Raw genomic sequence first — 21,181 nt, forward strand, 5'->3', positions numbered from 1 at the left:
ATACATGTCTTTCTCTGATTGACTTATTTCGCTCAGCATAACACCCTCCAGTTCCATCCATGTCATTGCAAATGGCAAGATCTCACTCTTTTTGATGGCTGCATAATATTTCATTGTATATATACCACATCTTCTTTATCCATTCATCTATCGATGGACATCTTGGCTCTTTCCACAGTTTGGCTATTGTGGACATTGCTGCTATAAACATCGGGGTGTACGTACTCCTTTGGATCCCTACATTTGTATCTTTGGGGTAAATACCCAGCAGTGCAATTGCTGGATCATATGGTAGCTCTATTTTCAACTTTTGAGGAATCTCCATACTGTTTTCCAGAGTGGCTGCACCAGCTTGCATTCCCACCAACAGTGTAGGAGGGTTCCCCTATCTCCGCATCCCCGCCAACATCTGTCGTTTCCTGACTTGTTAGTTTTAGTCATTCTGACTGGTGTGAGGTGATATCTCATTGAGGTTTTGATTTGGATTTCCCCGATGCCGAGCGATGTTGAGCACTTTTTCATGTGGGACTCAGAAATATTAAGGCATCGAATAGCAATATATGTATCCTGAAAATGTATTTGTGAGGTCAACTTGCTTATACTGGATCTGATTTTATAACTGACATTTATTTATAAAATACAATGTGATATTGTTTTGTATTCTCAAAATATAAAAGTATTCTCTTGCATTAAAAAAAAGTGATGCCACAATTTTAAAATTGCACTCAAATAAGAATTGGCATTTTTGTTTAATGCAAATATAACTGGAGAACCAGAACACATGCAAGGCATTTCTAATGTGTTTTAAAGAAACTATTAAAATTGCTTAATTCATAGTATATCATATTAGTTATATTAGTAAAGAAATCAAACTGAATCATAAACTGAAATATGAAACAAAATAAAGAAACATGTTCAAGGCCACATAACTAGGCATATTCTAGGTGTCCTGAATATTTATATAATATACAACTATCTATTCTTGTTGTACCTGTAATTTATATCATCTATTAATATGTTGTTGATTATTCTGATTCAAATTAGGAATATGTAAAATCCCTTCAGATTTGTCAAGTTTGTGACATTTGTGACACTCATGACATTCCTAAATATCATAAAAAATGCATTTTTCTTATTTGGAACCCTCCTATCTTGCTGATTAATTTATAAAATTAAAAACTGGAATTTAAATATTAGAATCATACTAAAACGAAAAACAATCCTTTGACATATTAGAGCATTTGTAATTATTAAAACATTTTGCAGATGAAGAAGAGTGAACAAAGCTTCAAATAAGCTTGGTTGTTGCCCTAAGATACATGTTTAATCAATGATGGAATTGGAATTTAGTAAATGATGGAATTGGAATTTAGTAAATGATGGAATTGACCAGGTTGACTCCACAGGATTCACTTATACTTTCTTATCCTTTAATCATTTTCTTCTCCCCACATCTATGAGAAGTCATTCCAAAATGTTTTCATCTCCTTATTGTCTGGGTCCTCCTTTTTTCTATTTGTCACCTATTTCTCTTCTGCCCGACATTTAAACGTTGGAATGCTTCAGGGCTCAATCTTGAGCTCTCTTCTTTTTTTATTCTGTATTCTTTTCCAATTTGATATCATCATTTATTGGGTGATAATTCCAAATATATATCTCTTGGCTAGATCCATATATTCAACTCTGTAGTTTACATATCCGATTTTGATTGTCCATGGGCAGCTCAACCATAATGTGCTCAAGTCAAAAGTTGTGATGTTCCTCCCAAAGTGCTCTTTCTTCTGTCAGCACCACCTTACAAAAAGGCATTGCCATTTACCTGCTTGCTTATGAAAAAAAATTTAAAACAAGCATGTGAATCCCTTGATTATTACTCTCTCTTGCATCCAATATTTAGTAAACATCAGCTATGCTTTCTACCAACAAACTAGATCTCCAATATGTTCTGCTTTGCATCTCGTCAGCCATCACCCTATCCCAATCCCCACACTTACTCACCCTGCATAAGCTCCTGAATCTTCTCTTCTCCACCACAAGTACAACATATGAAAAAAAAACTTTTCAAAAAATCTAGATACAGTTATATTCTTTCTTTCCTTAAGACTTCTTTATGGCTTTTTATCAATCATAAAATTAATCTAAATGCTGACATGCCTTGAAAATAACCTGAATAATCCTTTCTTTGTCTCTTAGCCAGCATCAGTTCATAAAATTCTCCCACGTCTTGAGTAGAATCTGCTCACCCTGATATTTCCCAAATATTGTTTTGTTGTCAAAGTTTTGCACATACTGTTCCCTTAGCGTGGAACACTCTAAATCCACTCAAGTTTTCCACAGATTCAAGTCCTACTCCTCCTCCTGGAAAATAGTGGATTCCCAAACATGAAAGAAATTCATGTAATAATAGTCCACAGAACTTGTCAAAGTCAGAAAAGAAAGAGCTTTTGGGATCTGAAGAAATTAACACTCAAGGTAGAGGGTGTAAAAGCAGAAACTCAGGAGCAAAATAGCTGAGGAAATTATAAGAAACTATAATTTTGGTTTTCTTACACCATACACTAAAAGAAACCCATTTTAAATAATATGAAAGCCTGCTTTTAGAGTAACAAGCACAATTATATTTTATTTACAAATCTATCATGTATATGGCCCATAGGAAACATTAATGTACTGTGTTAAAGATAGAGTATTGTCTTTGGGCTTTAAAACACCCTGTTCTCCCAGTTTACATTAAATTAGGAGACACCTGATTTTAGTCATTATTTCTTAAAAGTGACTTTAAATAATACAAATTTGTTCAAAATGGAATATTTTAAACATTTTATTAATTTTGTCAATCCTGAAAAAAAGAGTACCTGAAAAAACAGCACTTACCATAACATATTGGTTTAGGAGACCAACCATCGTTATCACACACTATCGAACCTGTGCGCCCATCTCTGCTTTCAAATCCGTCATGGCATTCATAGTCCAACTTGTCATTGAGTTTAAACCACGTGCCATGGCTTTTGATTCTGGCATTCTCCAATACTGGCACGTCACAAGATTCTAATGCATAATACAATCGAAGGTTTCACTTCTAATATTATTTAATGGACAATGTAATTAAGTTCCATCCCAAGGAGGTAAAAAAAGATTTATTAATTAGTATGTGCTAATAAATTAAGTATCATATTAAAAGAATCTAAGAATACCAGTGATAAATCATTGTCCAGAAAAAGTTACTCAAAATGAAAAAATATGTTTCTACACAGCGTTTTTCTTATCACTTGAACACTGTGAAAAATTTATTCTAAGAACACTTTTTTCAATCAATTATACTTTTGTGTTTATCCCATGCTTGTAATAAAATAGGCCATTACAGATATATCATACTTTTTCTAGCAAAGCTGAATAGCATTTTGTGAATTAAGATGACAAACTCATTAGCAGTGTGACAAATAGGCCAGATTAGTTGAATAATATTAGTTTTCAACAATGCAAGTAAATTTTTAAACATTCTATAAAAATCTACAACATAATAATTTCTAAAGCTCATATCCTGATTTTTTTTACCTAAATATATTCCTAATGGCTGTGTATTCTTTTCAACTTACCAAGATTGAACAGAGAGATATCTCTATAATTTGTTATAAGGAAGTAAAGTGTTAAAAGTCTCAATTTTTGCTAACACTATACTAGAATGATGTTAATAAAGGTTTAAATAATTCATCTCAAATGTTATACTGTGTTATGTAGCCAGCTACCTTAAAGCTTTAAAAAAGAAAGCAAAACTAACTAGTGAAAAAAGAGACAGAGATGTTCTCTTCTATAATAAGAGTGTTTTAATGGATAACTGATTACAATTTAGTATAAAATGAGTTCGATATGGGAACAACTTTTATCATTTTTTTTCCTGTGGCTGGTGCCCATAGTAAGCATGGAAATTGAAAAAAATAAGGAAGTGAAAACAGTAGAAATGGATATTCAAATATCCACTTTACTTAAAGTGAATATGCTAAATATCAGTGCAAAAGATCACTATGTAGCTTTGGAGTATAAGATAAACTGAGCAAATTGTTCTTAGAAAATCTTCATAAATACCTAGGGACAGGGAAATCTTTCAACACAACTGCATTTGGTACCATCTAGAAGCATTTCTGTCTCCACTAATTAGATGTTTATGAAGATTTCCTAAGGGAGAGGATTTTTTAGAAGTGGGCTTACCCTGGATTATCAAACATATAAATTCTACAGGTTAAATTAAAATTATGCACTATGGACACAGATCTTGACTTAAAAACATAATTTTTATGTCTAAGAAAAAAGACTGACATAAAAGTTTAATCACCTAAAAACAGGTACATAGGCACAAAGATGTCAGCCAAAAATAAATGAGTTTATAGGAGAATACACATAAGGCTCCCTATCTATTTTCCAAATCACAAGATGTTTTATTTAATTTAATTAATTAATTAAATCACAGGATGTTTTAAAGTGGAAGAAAACTTGAACTGAAAGATGGACTGATATTCCACCCTACAAGTGATTAATCTTAATAGTAAAAAATATTATATATTTTTTTATTTATCTTTTCAAATGGGAACCACATCAGCCCCTCCCCTTCAGAAAAGAATTAAATTAAAATAATCTTTTGCACAATGATCATCAGGATAATGAATATGAACATAAAATTACTCACTAATACATGTGGGTTGAGGTGACCATCCACTTTGCAGACATGTAATTGATCCTGAAGTTTTACCATCTGGTGTTACATATCCTGGTTTACACTGATATTGTGTTTCTTTATTCAAGGGATATGCAAATTCATATTCAGAAAAAAATCCATTTTCAATTGTTATATCTGATTTTAAACATCTTTCTGAAAGAGAGACAGTATAAGGAAAATATAAGCGTGTAAATAAGCATTTCATAAATAATTGACTAGCTACCTCTCCTAGTCTTGAAAGAATGGCCTCACTTAGAAGATGACCATTATTGTTTAAGCCTGCCCTGCTTTTCGTTATCTCTCAAGCCTTGTGGTTGTCCATCACCCTACTTTATGTTAAGTGGCTCTCAGTAGCTGAGAGTGTGCCAAGACCTGGACAGTGTCCCAAAGGGGAGGATCTCAGTCAGCACCTAGATTCAGGCTTATAGGAAGCCAGGTCCTCAGGCAGCAATGTTTAATGTATGCAAATATACCTCTTTCAGGGGAAGACTGGGAGATGGGCATTTCTGTCTGCTCCTTCTGAACTGAGCAATGGAGTGATAGCCAGTTAAGAACTGTTTCTTTCTCTGCCACCATCTCTTTGAATTCACGAATACAAACCCTGCTGGCCACCAAGGGCAGGCAATCAAAGGCTAATACCTGGGCAGCAATCACAAAAACCAAGGTACCATATACAAAAGCTGGACAGCAGATGTGTGTATGAGCTCCCTTCTAGAAGATACCAGCACTCTGGAGTGCAGCAAAGAGAGAGATGTGATCTCTAGAGGTCTCTGGGAGGATTACAGTTGGCCCTTAGTTTAATTAGAAGCCTGCCTCTCAGGACTCAGTTATGAAGATAGGCCAATAGGCCTCTTTTGCAAGAAAAAATAGATTCCTTAGTCTCCTGCCTCTCTGCTGTGCCCTGGAGTCGTAGCTGGTTTAGAATTCTTTCCCCATTTGTTGCAGTCCTATGGGACCACAATCATAAGCCCAGCTGGCCACCAGAGGAAGGCAGTCTAGAGGAATACCCTAGCTGGGAACCACTAAAGCCAGGGCACCATGGAAAAGAACAAGCTCCTTTCCTGGAGATACCATTGACCTAGAGCGAGGCAGAGGAAGATCACAAAGTTGGCTTCCACTGGCCTCTATCTCCAGAGAACACCTAAGTAGGCCCCTAGGTGTGTGCCAAACCAGAAGCCTGCCCCTCAGGCTGAAACTTCAGGAAGGCTAATAGGCCGCTTTCGTAGGAAGACTGAGAACGTAGTTCAGTCTGTATCTACAGTGTGCCCTGGGGGTGGTAGCCAGCCCTGAACTGTCTGCATTTGTTACAATCCTGTGGGACCTATGAATGCAAGCTCCACTGGCCATCAGATCAAGTAATGTCCCCTGGGTGGCAGCCACAAAATCCAGTGCCCAAACGTAAAAACTAGGGCACCAGATCCTTGTACGAACTTCCCTCTAGAAGTTACCAGTGCTCTGGAGTGCAGCGGAAGGAGGACTTGAAGATAGTATTTATCCTCCAAGGTCTTTGTAGACAATTATAGTTGGCCCTCAACTGTTTAATTAGAAGTCTGCCCCTCAGGCCCCAGCAGTGAAGATTAATCTAATAGACCTTTTCCACAGAAAGATGGCTGCTTCAATCTGTGACTTTCTCCTGTGCCCTGGGGGTGGTGTCCTGTTAAGAACTCTCTTTATTTGTTACAGTCCTGCGGGACCCACTGTCCACCACAGCCATGTGATCTAGAGGTGTCTCCTGGGTGGCAGCTGTAAAAACCAGGGGGTGTCTAAAGAGAGTTTTAGTAAGCCCCTAGATGTGTATCAAATTAAATGCTTGCCCCTCAGGCCAATGCTTTAAAATAGGCAAATAAGTCTCTTTCACAGAAAGTCTGGGCACTTTTCAGATGGCTTCCCCTTTGTGGGGCCATGGGGTGGGTGAGTCCATGCATGTGAACCCTTTAAGAACTATTTATCGGCTAGCTGTAGCCTGTGGTCTTATGGACACAAGCCCCGCTGGCTTTCAAAGCTAGATGTTTTGGGGGCTTGTCTGTCAGGTGCCAATCTTAAAATTGGAGTTCCAGATGTAAGGTTCAAATCTTCACTCCTCAGAGAGAAGCTTGGGGTTTGGAATTCCCTCCCAATTGTGTGTCATCATGCTGAGGATGAGGTTTATGGTCAGATTGTGTCTCAATTTCTTCTCCCCACTTTGATGTGGGTTTTTTTTCTCATTTGCCAAATGTGTAGGAATCACTCAGCTAGTTTGGCGAGGGGGGGAATTTCAGACAAAATTATTCTATATGTAACTGTAGATTCAGTGTGTCCAAGGGTAGAGGTGTGTTCAGGATCTTCTACATCTCCATCTCGAACTACTTCCATAAGGAAAATATTTAATCATGTTTATGGTTGACTTATGGAAATGGTAGATCAGTTCAACTGTATCTGGACCCCAGTAAGGTTGTTCACAAGGGACCTTATGAAGTTCTTGTGGACAAGATGGGGAAATTGAACAGTTAGATAGTTTATGAGATAGTTGGTGATTTCATTAAATAAACTTACCCAAGTGTCAGATTCAGGACTTTATTCTCAGGCCTATTTCATGACTCATTTCTGTTATCATATAGTTTAATTGGTTTAGGGGAAATAGTACAAATTTACAAGTGGAATTTCTCAGGATAATGATAGTGAATCTGCATTAGCACAGATTCATTCTTCAAAAAGAATCTTATGTGCTAGGTTGAATCTAATAACGTGATATTTAGTAGTGACAACTATAAGATCCTGGGCTTAGGTCATAGGAATCAGCTGTACAAGTACAGACAGATTAGAAATATTTTTTAAAATTAGTGAATATTTGGGGTGCTCAGGGAGCCTCAGTTGGTTAAGCATCTGACTCTTGATTTCAGCTCAGGGCTTGATCTCAGGGTCATGAGTTCAAACCCCACATGCTGGGTGTGGAGCCTACCTAAAAAAAAAATTAGTGAATATTTTAATCAATTTTGAGATTAATTTGAGTCAAAACTATGATAGAACCACCAGTACTGTTTGTAAGACCACAATCTGCATTGATAGGAGTCTAAGGTAGAATGAGGCTGTTCTAAGTCTCACCAGTCTTAGTGCTGATCAGACCATATGTGAAATATTATATTTGCTTCAGAGATGATCTTGTTAGAGTATAAAGACCTATTTAAGTGTGCCCAGATGAAAGAGGAAGATAGTAAAGGGGTTCAAGCCTGTCATAATAATAATACCTACTTTAATTTTATCCCCTTTGCATACCTTTTGAAAAGAAATCTCAGCAGGCTGTTTTCTTTAATTCATATCCTTTGAAACACCATAATAGGTGGATAACTGTAGATGTTCTGAAATCAGACCACCAGGATTCAAATCTCTCCTTTACAATTTCACAACTAATTTAATTGAGTCCTTTAAGACTCAGTTCTTGCAAATCCAAAGACTGAAGCTTGCCCAAGGTAGAATTATTGTTAAATGACACACATCTTGATGTATCACGATGAAATTCATTCAAGGGTAAAGAGAAAATAATCTAAATCTTCAAAAATTTGTAGGGGAAAAAACCCTAGAAGTTTATTTAAAAGGTATAAGAGTAAATGAGCATTTTAATCTCAACATTGGAAGCTTAAAAAAAGTGGGGGGAAATCTATCAATGAGAGCTAGGGAGGCCAAGAATCTATACCTACAGAAGGCATCATTTACAAATCTTTATTAAAGGGGCACCTGGATGGCTCAGTTGGTTAAGCCTCTGCCTTTGGCTCAGGTCATGATCCCTGGGTCCTGCTCAGCGGGGAGTCTGCTTCTCTCTCTGTCCCTCCCCACCCCTTTGTGCACACACACTCTCTCTCTCAAATAAATAAGTAAAATCTTTAAAAAAATTTTTATTAAAGAAAAACATTAGTATATGCAAATATTCAAAGTGTATAATCCACATAACAAGTCTGCAGAAACTACTGGAAAATTTCTCTAATCAAACAAAAAAGAAAATGGATCAGTGGACTTAAGGAAGATGAAGATGATAATGAATACACGTGTGTGTGTGTGTGTGTGTGTGTGTGTGTGTTGGAACTGTTGTTCATGTGTTGCACAAGATTCCTTGCAATCAAATCATTTTATGGAAAAAAACCCTAATATTAGTCTGGTATTAAAAGTATTAGATTATCTCTAAATCATCCAACAAAAAGGGAAACTTTTTCTAGAAAGTATTATATATAAATGTGTTATAAACAAGAGAACATTTAAACATATATGTCAAAATTACTCAATATATAAGAATGACTCAATAAAATACAATTATATTATACCCCAATAAAAATAGGACATTTAAGTGTTTAAAAAGAATCAAACTATGATGGCATCAAATATTCACTTTTATCCTAAAATATACATATTATGACTTATATGACATATTTGAAAGCATCTCCTATATATGGTATATATGATATATTATGTAAATATGACATATTTTTGTATATATGTACATGATATATACTTATTATGACATATATGTCACATCATATATGATATATATGTCATATATGTGTCAAATATACCATATATAGTATGACATATTATGTATGACATTTTAAAATACTTCATATATATGATATATGTCATATATATTATGACATGTATGACATTTTAAAATACCTCATTCTCAAATTAAAATTAGTACTAACAATCAAATGTTTACCATAATCTTAATTAACTATTTAGATATAAAGAAATATTCTTAGTCCATTTCTCTGATTAAATAAAAAGAGGAAAACTTGCCTCAATGACTGGTTTCAGGCATTAATAAGAATATTATTTTTCTGGGCGCCTGGGTGACTCAGTTGGTTAAAGTGACTGCCTTCGGCTCAGGTCATGATCCTGGAGTCCCTGGATCGAGTCCTGCATCGGGCTCCCTGCTCGGCAGGGAGTCTGCTTCTCCCTCTGACCCTCCCCCTTCTCATGTGCTCTCTCTCTCATTCTCTCTCTCAAATAAATAAAATCTTTAAAAAAAAAAAATTATTTTTCTGTATTATGTGGCAAATGGAAAATTTTTGTGTTTCTCTATATTTCTTACACTATTTACAATAAGTAGAAAAATAAATTAATGAATGTTAATCTACAAAAAAAATCCCACTATCTCCCTACATTGAGTTGGTTTGGGAAGAAAAGGCAGGGCTCTGATTTCTGTTGAGAACAGTAAAGAAAGGAAAAGAAGACAGATGATCTGAGCAATAAAATCAGTACTTTCATCTCTCAACCAAGATGCTCATTTAATCATCCAGGGCTAGGATATACATACTCAAGGAGAAGTCATTAAATAGGTCTGTACAGTCTTATTCCTCAAGAGTCTTCGTACATATATATCATATATATCATATGACCCACAAGATACAATTTTAACTTCATTAGCAATAACTTCATCACACTTCATCTGAATTTTGTAACTTTTCTTGTCCTAGAAACCCTGTTGCAATGAGCAAAATTATGCTAGTAAGAGGATATAATTCACCAATGAAACAATTCATTTCTAATTTGATTTTTTTATTAAGGTAAAACATTATTTATACTGTTTTTGTTTCTTTTGTTTGTATTGCAAGTGAAGCCCTGTGATTTTCCAGAAATAAAACATGGAAGTTTACACAATGAAAATAGATATAGATCATACTTTCCAGTAGCTATAGGAAAATATTTTTACTATTCCTGTGATTCCAATTTTGTGACTCCTTCACAAAATCGGTGGGAATACATTACTTGCACACACAAAAGATGGGAACCAGCAGTACCATGCCACAGTAAGTAAACCTTTTCATAATTGTATATGTGTACGTATTTCAAATAGCAGAGGGGGAAAAACACATAATTGAGTATAATTAAGCCTTGTATGACAAAAATGAGGCCAAGGGATGAGTTTTATGAGCAAAAGACCAATATAGGTTTTTCCTTTAATGAGGAGCTCTTCATAAAAATCACATTACAGATAAAGATAGAAGCTTTTGCAAAAACACCTATATCGTTCATACATATTTTAATTATAAAAACTGAAGATAAATAATATTGAATATTGATTTTTTCTTTCTACACATTTGGTAGTAGCTTTAGTTTTTCTTAAGTTTTTGGATACTTACGCATTATAGTTTTAATATTGTACAAACAGTTTTTAACTTACTATTGTGATTGAATTCATGGGTTTTTAAAAATTTTTGTTCATCATTTTTATGATTTTTAGGACGATGTATTTTCAATTATTTGAAAAATGGAGATTATCCAACGTATGGACAAACATTTCTCCAAGATGAATCTGTGAGAGTTAAATGTAATTCCGGTTACAGTCTTCAAAATGAGAGGACTATAATTACATGTTCAGAGAATGACTGGTTCCCTCCTCCAGAATGCATCCCTCTCAGTAAGTAAATGGTCTGAGATCCCAGTATATTTATGGTTTTCTTTTATTATTTTATTTTTTTAAAGATATTTCTTTATTTGACAGAGAGATAGAGACCACAAGTAGGCAGAGCAGCAGGCAGAGGGATAGGGAGAAGCAGGCTCTCTGCTGAGCAGGAAGCCAGATGTGGGGCTTGATCCCAGGACCCTGGGACCATGACCTGAGCTGAAGGCAGACGCTTAACGGACTGAGCCACCCACATGACCCTATTTATGGTTTTCTGACCCACATCTTTATTAACTGTAGCAAAATTTTATATCAATTTTCTTATTTCTGCCAATGGATATACTTAGCTTTATTTTTTCCAAGTATGTATGAGTGGATATACACATTTCTTGATACATATATAGCAAAATAAATGTCTACTGATAGGTATTAGTCAAGAAAACAGTAAAAGAAACACAAAGAAGAAACCTGTAATAATAGAGTGATACCAGCAGTAGAGGGAAGAAGATGGCAGTGGAGTAGGGGGAACCTAGGCTTGCCTCATCCCATGAATACACCTCGATAACCATCAAATCATCCTAAGTACCCCAGAAATCAACCTGAAGACCGGCAGAACAAATTCCACAGCTAAAGGTCAAGAAGAGGCCACATTGAAGAAGTAAGATGCACACAGTTTGAGAGAAACTGATTGTGGCCACTGAGGTGGGGAGAGAGCCATGGTCACAGAGAAAGGCAAGGGACAGATTAACACACAAGGGAGCATATGGGAAAAATGAATTACCATAGCAATTGTCTTGGAAAGTGAGAGAGGCCAAATTTCATAATTCTTATAACCAGTGGGGTTTAAAGCCTGGGGTTTTCAAGGTCAGTGTGCTTGGCTCTGGGACAGCTCAAACGACATTGAGGCTTGGAGAAAAGGCAACCAAGCAGCCTGTCAACATACACCTGGAAAGAGCATCTGAAGAGCACGCTGGGCACACAGTGAGGAGCGTGTTGCAGAAAGGCAGTTTTCACAGACCCCTTTGGGAACAAAGGAACTGGCAGGTGCCATTTCCCTCCCCCACCCTTCAGCATAAACACAGAGCCACCTGTGGGAACCAGCACAGGGCCAGCACTCACTACTTAACTTGCTTGCACCAAGTCCCACCTCCCTGTGCTCCAGTGGAAACCACCCTTCCTGGTCATGCTTGCCTCAGTCCCTGAACAGCCAGCCTCCTCCCCCAGAAGACCAAGCCAAACCTCTGCCCCCACCACATCTCCCAACCTGGGAGTTTTGGGAAGCCTTGATTCCAGCAGTGGTGATAAGAGGTCTCATTTCACAAGCAGACCAGAGCACACCTAAAGTTAAAACTCAACACAGTCAGGCCAGGGACCAAATACTGACTAAAGAGGGCCTCTGCAGATGACTGGCCTGAAGGATAAAGCAGTCAGGACACAACAGCAGTGTGCATACAGCACACATTGGAGACACTCCCTGAAGTGTCAGGCCCTGGGGGACAAAGGTCACAACACTGCAGAGCATTATAGAATCTCTTCTTCATAAGGCCATTACCCTCAAGAACAGGAGAAGTAGCTGACTTTCTGAACAAAGAAGCATGCACAGCAATTTAGACAAAATGAGAAAACAGAAGAATTTGTCCCAAATGAAAGAACAATACAAGGCCACAGCCAGAGATGTAAGTAAAATATATATTAGCAATGTGCCTGATAGATAATACTATAAAGATACTCTGTGGACTTGAGAAAAAAGTCGAAGACATGAGTGAGACCTTTAACACAGAGATAAAGAATAGCATAGCAGAGATCAAGGGCACAATAAACAAAATGAGAAACACACTTGATGGAATGAACAGCAGGTTGGAAGAAGCAGAGGAATGAATTAATGACATAGAAGACAGAGTAACGGAAAGTAATCATGCTGAACAAAAGAGAGAGAAAAGAATTATGCAAAATGAGAATAGATATAGGGAACTCAGTGACTCCCTCAAACACAACATTCCTATTATAGGAGTCCCAGAAGAAAAAGAGAGGGAAAAGGGGGCAGAAAATTTATTTGAAGAATCGCTTCTTGGCCTTTTGGCTAAGATCAAGTGTAGAAAATTTATTTGAAGAAATAATAGCAGAAAACTTCCCTAATCTGGGGGAAGAAACAGATATCCAGACCCAGGAAGCATAGAGAACCCCCAAAAATCAACAAAAGCAGACCCAAACCAAGACATATTATAATTAAATTGGCAAAACATAGTGATATAGAAAAAATTTTAAAAGCAGCAGGACAAAAACAAAACAAACAAAAAGATAGTAACGTATAAGGGAAACCCCATAATGCTACCAGGGAATTTTCAGCAGAAAATTTCCAAGTCAGAAGAGAGTGGTGTGATAAATTCAAAGTGCTGAATGGGAAAAATCTGTAGCCAAGAATATTCTATCCAGAAAGCCTATTACTCAGAATGGAAGGAATGATAAAAGAGTTTCCAAGACAAACAAAAATTAATGGAGTTCATGACCACTAAACCAGCCCTGCAAGAAATATTAAAGGGGACTCTGTGTGAAAAGAAGAGACCAAAAGTGACAGTATAAATGTAGGAAACACAAAGCAGTAAAAATGAATATTTCTGTAAAAAAATACAGTCAAGGAATTCACAAAACAAAAGGATGTAAAATATGACACCATATACCTGGGGATGAGAGGAGTAAGAATGGGTTCAAACTTAAACGACCATCAATTTATTATAGACTGCTATGTGCAGAAGATGTTATATAAAAACCTAATGGTAACCACAAATCAAAACTACTAATAAATATGCAAAGAATAAAGGGAAAGAAATCCAATATGTCACTAAAGAAAACCAGCAAACCATAAAAGAGAGAAATAGAAGAAAGGATCTGAGAAAATCTTCAGAAAACAACATAAAACAGGTAATAAAGTGGCAACAAACACATATCTATCAATAATTTCTTTAATGGAAATGGACTCAAGGCTCCAATCAAAAGACATAAGTTGACAGAATGGATAAAACAAGACCCATCTATATGCTGCCCTCAAAACTCATTTTGGAACAAAAGTCACCTGCAGATTGAAAGTGAGGAGATGGAGAACATCTATCATGCAAATGGGTGTCAAAAGAAAGCTGCGGTAGCAATGCTTATATTGGACAAAATAGATGTTAAAACAAAGACTGTAACAGAAGACAAAGAAGGACAACATATAATAATAAAGAGGATAATCCAAGAAAAAGATATAACAATGGTAAGTATGCAACCAAGATGGGAGCTCCCAAATACATAAAACTGTTAATAACAAACAGAAAGGAACTAATCAATAATAATACAATAATAATAAGGGACTTTAACACCCCACTTACATCAATGGATGGATCATCTAAACGGAAAATCAACAAGGAAACAATGGCTTTGATTGACACACGGACCCAGATGGATTTAACAGATACGTTCAGAACATTCTATCATAAAATAGCAGAATACACACTCTTTTCAAGTGCACATAGAATAGAACACATAGTAGGCCACAAAATGAGCCTCAACAGATTCATAAAGATCACAGTCATACTATGCATCTTTTCTGACCACAACACTATGAAACTAGAAGTCAACCACAAGAAAAATATCTGAAAGACCACAAATACATGGAGGTTAAGTAACATGCTACTAAACAATGAATGGGTCAAGAGGAAATAAAAGAAGAAATTAATAAGTACATGGAAACAAATGAAAATGAAAACACAACAGTTCAAAACCTTTGGGATGCAGCAAAAATGGTTCCAAGGGGGAAGTTTATAGCAATACAGGCCTAGCTCAAGAAGCAAGAAAAATGTCAAATAAACAACCTAACCTTAACCGAAAATATCTAGAAAAACAACAAGAAACAAAACCTAAAGCCAGCAGAAGGAAGGAAATAATAAAGATTAGAGCAGAAATAAATGATACAGAAACTAAAAAAACAATAGAACAAATAAATGAAACCAGAAGCTGGTTCCTGGAAAAAAATGATAAATTTGATAAACCCCTAGTCAGGATTATCAAAAAGAAAAAAGAACCAAATAAATAAAATCACAGATGAGAGAGGAGAAATAACAACCAACACCACACACAAAAAAAAATTATAAGAAAATAATCTGAAAAACTGCATGCCAACAAATTGGACAACCAGAAGAAATGGATAAATTCATAGAAACATAAACCTACCAAAACTGAAACAGGAAGAAACAGAAAATTTGAACAGACCAATTACAAGCAAAAAAAAAAAGAGAGAGAGAGAGAGAGAGACTGAAAAATCCCCAATAAACAAAAGTCCAAGATAGATGGCTTCATAGATGAACTCTACGAAACATTTTAAAAATATTTATTTATTTATTTTGAGAGAAGGTGGGGATGGAGGGGCAGAGGGAGGGGCAGGGGGAGAATCCAAGTAGACTCCCTGCTGAGCGCAGAGCCTGATATAGGGCTGAATCTCTGACCCTGAGATCACAACCTGAGCTGAAATCAAGAGTTGGATGCTTAACTGACTGAGCCACCCAGGCAGCCCTCTACCAAACACTTACGGAAGAGTTAATACCTATTCTTCTCAAACTATTCCAAAAAATAGAAAAGGAAAGAAAGCTTCCAAATCCAATTTTATGAGGCCAGCACTATCCTGATACCAAAACCAAATAAAGACACAACAAAAAAGAGAACTACAGGTCAATATTTCTGATGACACAAAATGACACATAGACACAAAAATCCATAACAAAATACTAACAAACTGAATCCAACAATACGTTTAAAAAAATATTCACCACAATCAAGTGGAATTTATTCCTGGGTTTCAAGGGTGGTTCAATATTCACAGATCAATCAACATGATACATCACAGCAGTAGAAGAAAGGATAAGAACTATATGATCATTTCAACAGATGCCAAAAAAGCATTTGACAAAGTACAGCATCCATTCATGATAAAAGTGCTCAAACAAAGTAGGTTTAGAAGGAACATACCTCAACATAATAAAGGCCACATATGAAAAAGCCACCGTTACATCATCCATAATGGGAAAAACTGAGTGCTTTTCCTCTAAGGTCAGGAACAAGACAAGGATGTCTCATCACTTTTATTCAATATAGTGCTGGAAGTCCTAACCACAACATTCAGATAACAAAAAAGAATAAAATGCATCCAAATCAGTAAGGAAGAAGTAAAATTGTCACTATTTGCAGATGACATGATATTCTATATAAAAAATCCAAAAGACTCCGTCAAGATCAGCTAGAACTAATCACGAATTCAGTAAAGTTGTAGGTTACAAAATCATAGTACAGAAATCTATTGCCTTTCTATACAGCAATAATGAAGCAGCAGAAAAAAAAATTAAGAAAACTGTCCCATTTATAATTGCACCAAAAATAATAAAATACCTAAGAATAAACCTAACCAAAGAGGTAAAGGACCTGTACTCTGAGAACTATAAAATACTGATGAAAAAATTGAAGATGACATGAAGAAATGGAAGCCATTCCATGCTCATGGATTGGAAGAACAAATATTGTTAAAATTTCTACACCACTCAAAGCAATCTACACATTCAAAGCAATCCTTATCAAAATACCAACAGCATTTTTCACAGACCTAGAACAAACTGTCCTCAAATTTATATGGATCCACAAAGACCCTGAGTAGCAAAAGCAAGCTTGAAAAAGGAAAAAAAAGCTGGAAACATCACAATTCCAGACCTCAGGTTATGTTACAAAGCTGTAGTAATCAAGACAATATGATACTGGCACAAAAATAGACACATAGATTGATAGAACAGAACAGAAATCCAGAAATAAACCCACAATTAAATGGCCAAATAATCTTTGACAAATAAGGAAAGAAAATCCCATAGGAAAAAGACAGTCTCTTCAACAAATGGTGTTGGGAAACTGGACAGCAACATACAAAAGAATGAAATTGGACCACTTTCTTATACCATATACAAAAATAAATTCAAAATGGATGAAAGAACCAAATGTGAGAACTGAAACCATAAAAATCCTAGAAGAGAGCACAAGCAGTAACTTCCCTGACATCAGCCACAGCAACTTTCTAGATAGATCCCTGAGACAAAGGAAACAAAAGCAAAGCAAAGCAAAACAAAACAAAACAAAAACTATTGGGACTACATCAAAATAAAAAGCTTCTGGACAGCAAAGGAAACAATCAACAAAACTAAAAGGCAACTTTTGGAATGGGAGAAGACATTTGCAAATGACATGCTTGGTAAGGGGTTAGTATCCAAAATATATAAAGAACTTATAAAACTCAACACTCAAAAACCAAATAATCCAATTCAAAAATGGGCAGAAGACATGAACAGACATTTCTCCAAAGAAGACACACAGATGGCCCACAGACATATGAAAAGATACTTTTCATCACTTATTATCAGGGAAATGCAAATCAAAACTACAATGCGATATCACCTTCCACCTGTCAGAATGGCTAAAATCAACAACACAGGAAACAACAGGTGTTGACAAGGATGTGGAGAAAGGAGAACCCTCTTGCACTGTTGGTGGGAATGCAAACTAGTGCAAACACTCTGGAGAACAGTATGGAGGTTCCTCAGAAAGTTAAAAATAGAATTTCTGTATGACCATCAATCACACTACAGGGTATTTAGTCAAAGAACAAAAACACTAATTCAAAGGGATCCATGCACCCCTATGTTTATAAAAACATTACATAGAATAGCTAAGATATGGAAGCAGTCTAAGTATCTATTGATTGATGAATGGATAAAGAAGAGGTGGTATATGTATAAAATGGAATATTACTCAGCCATTAAAAAAATGAAATCTTACCATTTGTAACAACGTGGATGAAGCCAGAGAGTATAATGTTAAGTGAAATAAGTCAGAGAAAGACAAATACCATATAATCTCACTCATATGTGGAATTTAAGAAACAAAACAAATGAGTAAAGGAGGGAAAGTGAGAGAGAGAGAGAGAGATACAAACCAAAAACAAAACAAAACAAAAAACAAAAAGTAAAAAACGACTCTAACTGTAAAGAACAATGTGATAGTTATCAGAGGGGAGAGAGGTGATGGGGGTAAGGGGGATGGGTGAAATAGGTGATGGGGATTAAGGATTGCACTTGTCATGATGAGCATGTTAACCAACTGGTATTAAAATAAAAACTTAAATGCACACATGCATACATACATTCAATCTAAGAAAAAAATAGAATGACACCAGCAAGATGGCAGAATACAAGTTTCTATTCTTCCTGTCAAAGAACACCAATTTTGACAATCACCCACAGACAAGAGCATCTTTCTGGGAGTCTGGGAATCTAGCAGGAGTTTCAGCACACCATTAGAGCAAAAAGATCCAACAGTGGGTGCATTGAAGTGGGTGAGAGGAACAGTTTCAATTATCTGCGTCACTCCTCCCTCAAAGTGGCACAGTTCAGTGCCAAGAGAGACCCACTCAGCCTGCAACTTCTCCACTGGGGGAAAGAGTGTGTGAGTTAGTGTCTGGCTTCCTCAGCTGTGTGGGTCTCTGACCAAAAGGCCCATTTCTTTTTCACCACATCCAGAATTCTGAGGTGATCTTCATGACTGAAGGGATTGAGGAAAGCTTGGAGCACAGCAATCAGGGCTCAATTCATCAAGGGACAAAGATCCTATTAACCACTTTGCAGACTACATCAGGGAGTACCCTGATGTACCCACTAACCACTGGGGATGACTTGCCTGCAGATCCTCCTCACCTAATGGCACCCCCAACATTCCGCACACCTGCTATCCATTGGCCAGCTCTTTGTGTATTCCCCAAAGGTAGTGAATGCAGCAATTTTTTTTAAAGATTTTATTTATTTATTTGAGAGAGAGAGAATGAGAGACAGCGTGAGAGGGAGGAGGGTCAGAGGGAGAAGCAGACTCCCCGCTGAGCAGGGAGCCCGATGCGGGACCTGATCCCGGGACTCCAGGATCATGACCTGAGCCGAAGGCAGTCGCTCAACCAACTGAACCACCCAGGCGCCCCTGCAGCAATTTTTAGATGGCTAGTGAGCATACCTAGAAAGCCAAACTGACTCCATAGGAATGATAGAAAGCACATACCTGAGCATTTGACATTGTACCCAGCAAACAAGAAGCTATCAGGACCCTGACTATCTTTGCAGGGTTGAAAGAAGGCATACAAGCTAAGAATTCCATCCCAAGTGGTAGCAAAACAAAAGGAGCAGATATATCCATTAAAAAGTTTTTTAAAAAGCCTCAGAATCCCTAACAGGTGTGACAGAAAGTATTTCTCTCCCAAAGTTAGTCAGAAAAGACTAAAGAAAGTGAGAGCTTCTTCAAAGGCGAAGACAGCAATGCAAGACTTTAAGGGACATGAGAAATCAAGGAAACATGACACCACCAAAGGAACACAATAATATTCCAGTAACTTACCCCAAATTATGATCTATGATTTTCCTGATAAAGAATTCAAGACAGTAGTTTTAGGGAAGCTCTGTGAGCTATAAGAAATCACAGAAAGAGAATTCAAAGAAATCAGGAAAACAATGAGATAGAAATCATAAAAGGAACCAAACAGAAATTCTGGAACTGAAGAATACAATGGATGAAATGAAAAATAAAGAGCATCAACAGCAGACTTTATGAAGCAGAAGAAAGAATCTGTGAAGTAGAAGAGAGCTCATTTGTAATTTTCTAGTCAGAGGAGAACAAAGGAAGACTTAGAGTAGGGAGAGCCCATATGAATTACAGAAGACTATCAGAGGAACTATTTTAGGCATTGTGTGAGTCCCAAAAGGAGAAGAGATGGAGAAAGGGTCAGAAAGTTACTTAAAGAAATAATGGCTGAGAATTTATCAATCTAGGAAGACTTTTGGACTACCAAAATCAAGAGGCTCATAAGTCCCCAAACAGATTCAACCCAAAGAAATCATCTCTAAGACACCTTACAATAAAACTAGCTAAAACCAAAGACAAAGAGAATTTTCAAAGCAACAAGAGAGGAAAAAATGCCTCACATACAAAGGCAGTTCTATGAGAGGTGTTTATAGTGATAAATGCCTACACTAAGAAAAAGAAATGATTTCAAATACACAATCAACTTTATACATCAAAAAAACTAGATAAGGAAGAACAAAGCCTAAAACTAGGAGAAGCAAGGAAATAACAGAAATCAGAGAAGAAATATGTGAAATAAAGACCAAAAAAATCAACAAAATTAATACCTACCTTTTTGAAAAGATAAACAAAATTGACAGACCTAACACTGAAAAACTAAGAAAAAAGAGAGAAGATAAAATAAACAAAATGAGAAATGAAAGTGGAGACATTCGATTGATGCCACAGAAATACAAATGTTCATAAGAGACAAGCATAAACAATTACACACCAACAAATTGGATAACCTAGAAGCAATGGATAAATTCCTGGAAATACAAAACTTGCCAAAACAAAATCATTAAGAAATAGAAAATCTGAACAAATCAATAACAAGCAACAAGACTGAATCATTAATTTAAAATATCTCTACAAAGAAAAGTCTGGGACCAGGTTTTCATTGTAATTTAAAGAAGAATTAATACCAATTCTTCGCAAACCATTCCAAAAATTTGAGGGCAGGGGACACTTCCAATACCACTTTACAAAATCAGCATGATTAGATCAAAGGTAGACAAGGACACTAGAAGAAAAAAAAATTTATAGGCCAGTATCATTGATAAACATAGATCAGAAATGCTTAACAAAATATTGGGGCGCCTGGGTGGCTCAGTCGTTAAACGTCTGCCTTCGGCTCAGGCCATGATCCCAGGGTCCTGGGATCGAGCCCCACATCGGGCTCCCTGCTCAGCGGGGAGCCTGCTTCTCCCTCTCCCATTCCCTCTGCTTGTGTTCCCTCTCTCGCTGTGTCTCTCTCTGTCAAATAAATAAATAAAATCTTTAAAAAAAATATTAGCAAACTGAATTCAACAACATATTAAAAGATTCATACACCATAACGAAGTTGGGTTTATCCATGGGCCTCAAGGATGGTTCAACAGGTGCAAATCAGTAATGTGATAAACCCCATTAGCAATACAAAGGTTAAAAATCAT

At 36.4% G+C, this 21,181-nt stretch overlaps 1 long non-coding RNA gene across 3 annotated transcripts in view; it reads right to left on the reverse strand.

The window, feature by feature from the left end:
- LOC145722356 (uncharacterized) overlaps positions 1-21,181 on the reverse strand; it is a 285,608-nt gene that overhangs the window by 248,328 nt on the left and 16,099 nt on the right. Inside the window, exons 2-4 of one of the 3 annotated variants that reach the window (XR_014146570.1) lie at positions 4,682-4,864; positions 2,875-3,048; positions 1,805-1,822 (exon numbers count right to left, since the gene is read on the reverse strand). This is a non-coding gene — a long non-coding RNA (uncharacterized LOC145722356). Of the gene's footprint in view, positions 1-1,804; positions 1,827-2,870; positions 3,049-4,681; positions 4,865-21,181 lie in introns of those variants that run through there. The other 2 variants (XR_014146568.1, XR_014146569.1) reach the window with 2 other exon arrangements.

The sequence above is a fragment of the Leptonychotes weddellii genome, chromosome 6 (genome assembly GCF_054177405.1).
Source record: "Leptonychotes weddellii isolate Sample4059 chromosome 6, ASM5417740v2, whole genome shotgun sequence".
In the NCBI taxonomy this organism is placed as follows: Eukaryota; Metazoa; Chordata; class Mammalia; order Carnivora; family Phocidae; genus Leptonychotes; species Leptonychotes weddellii.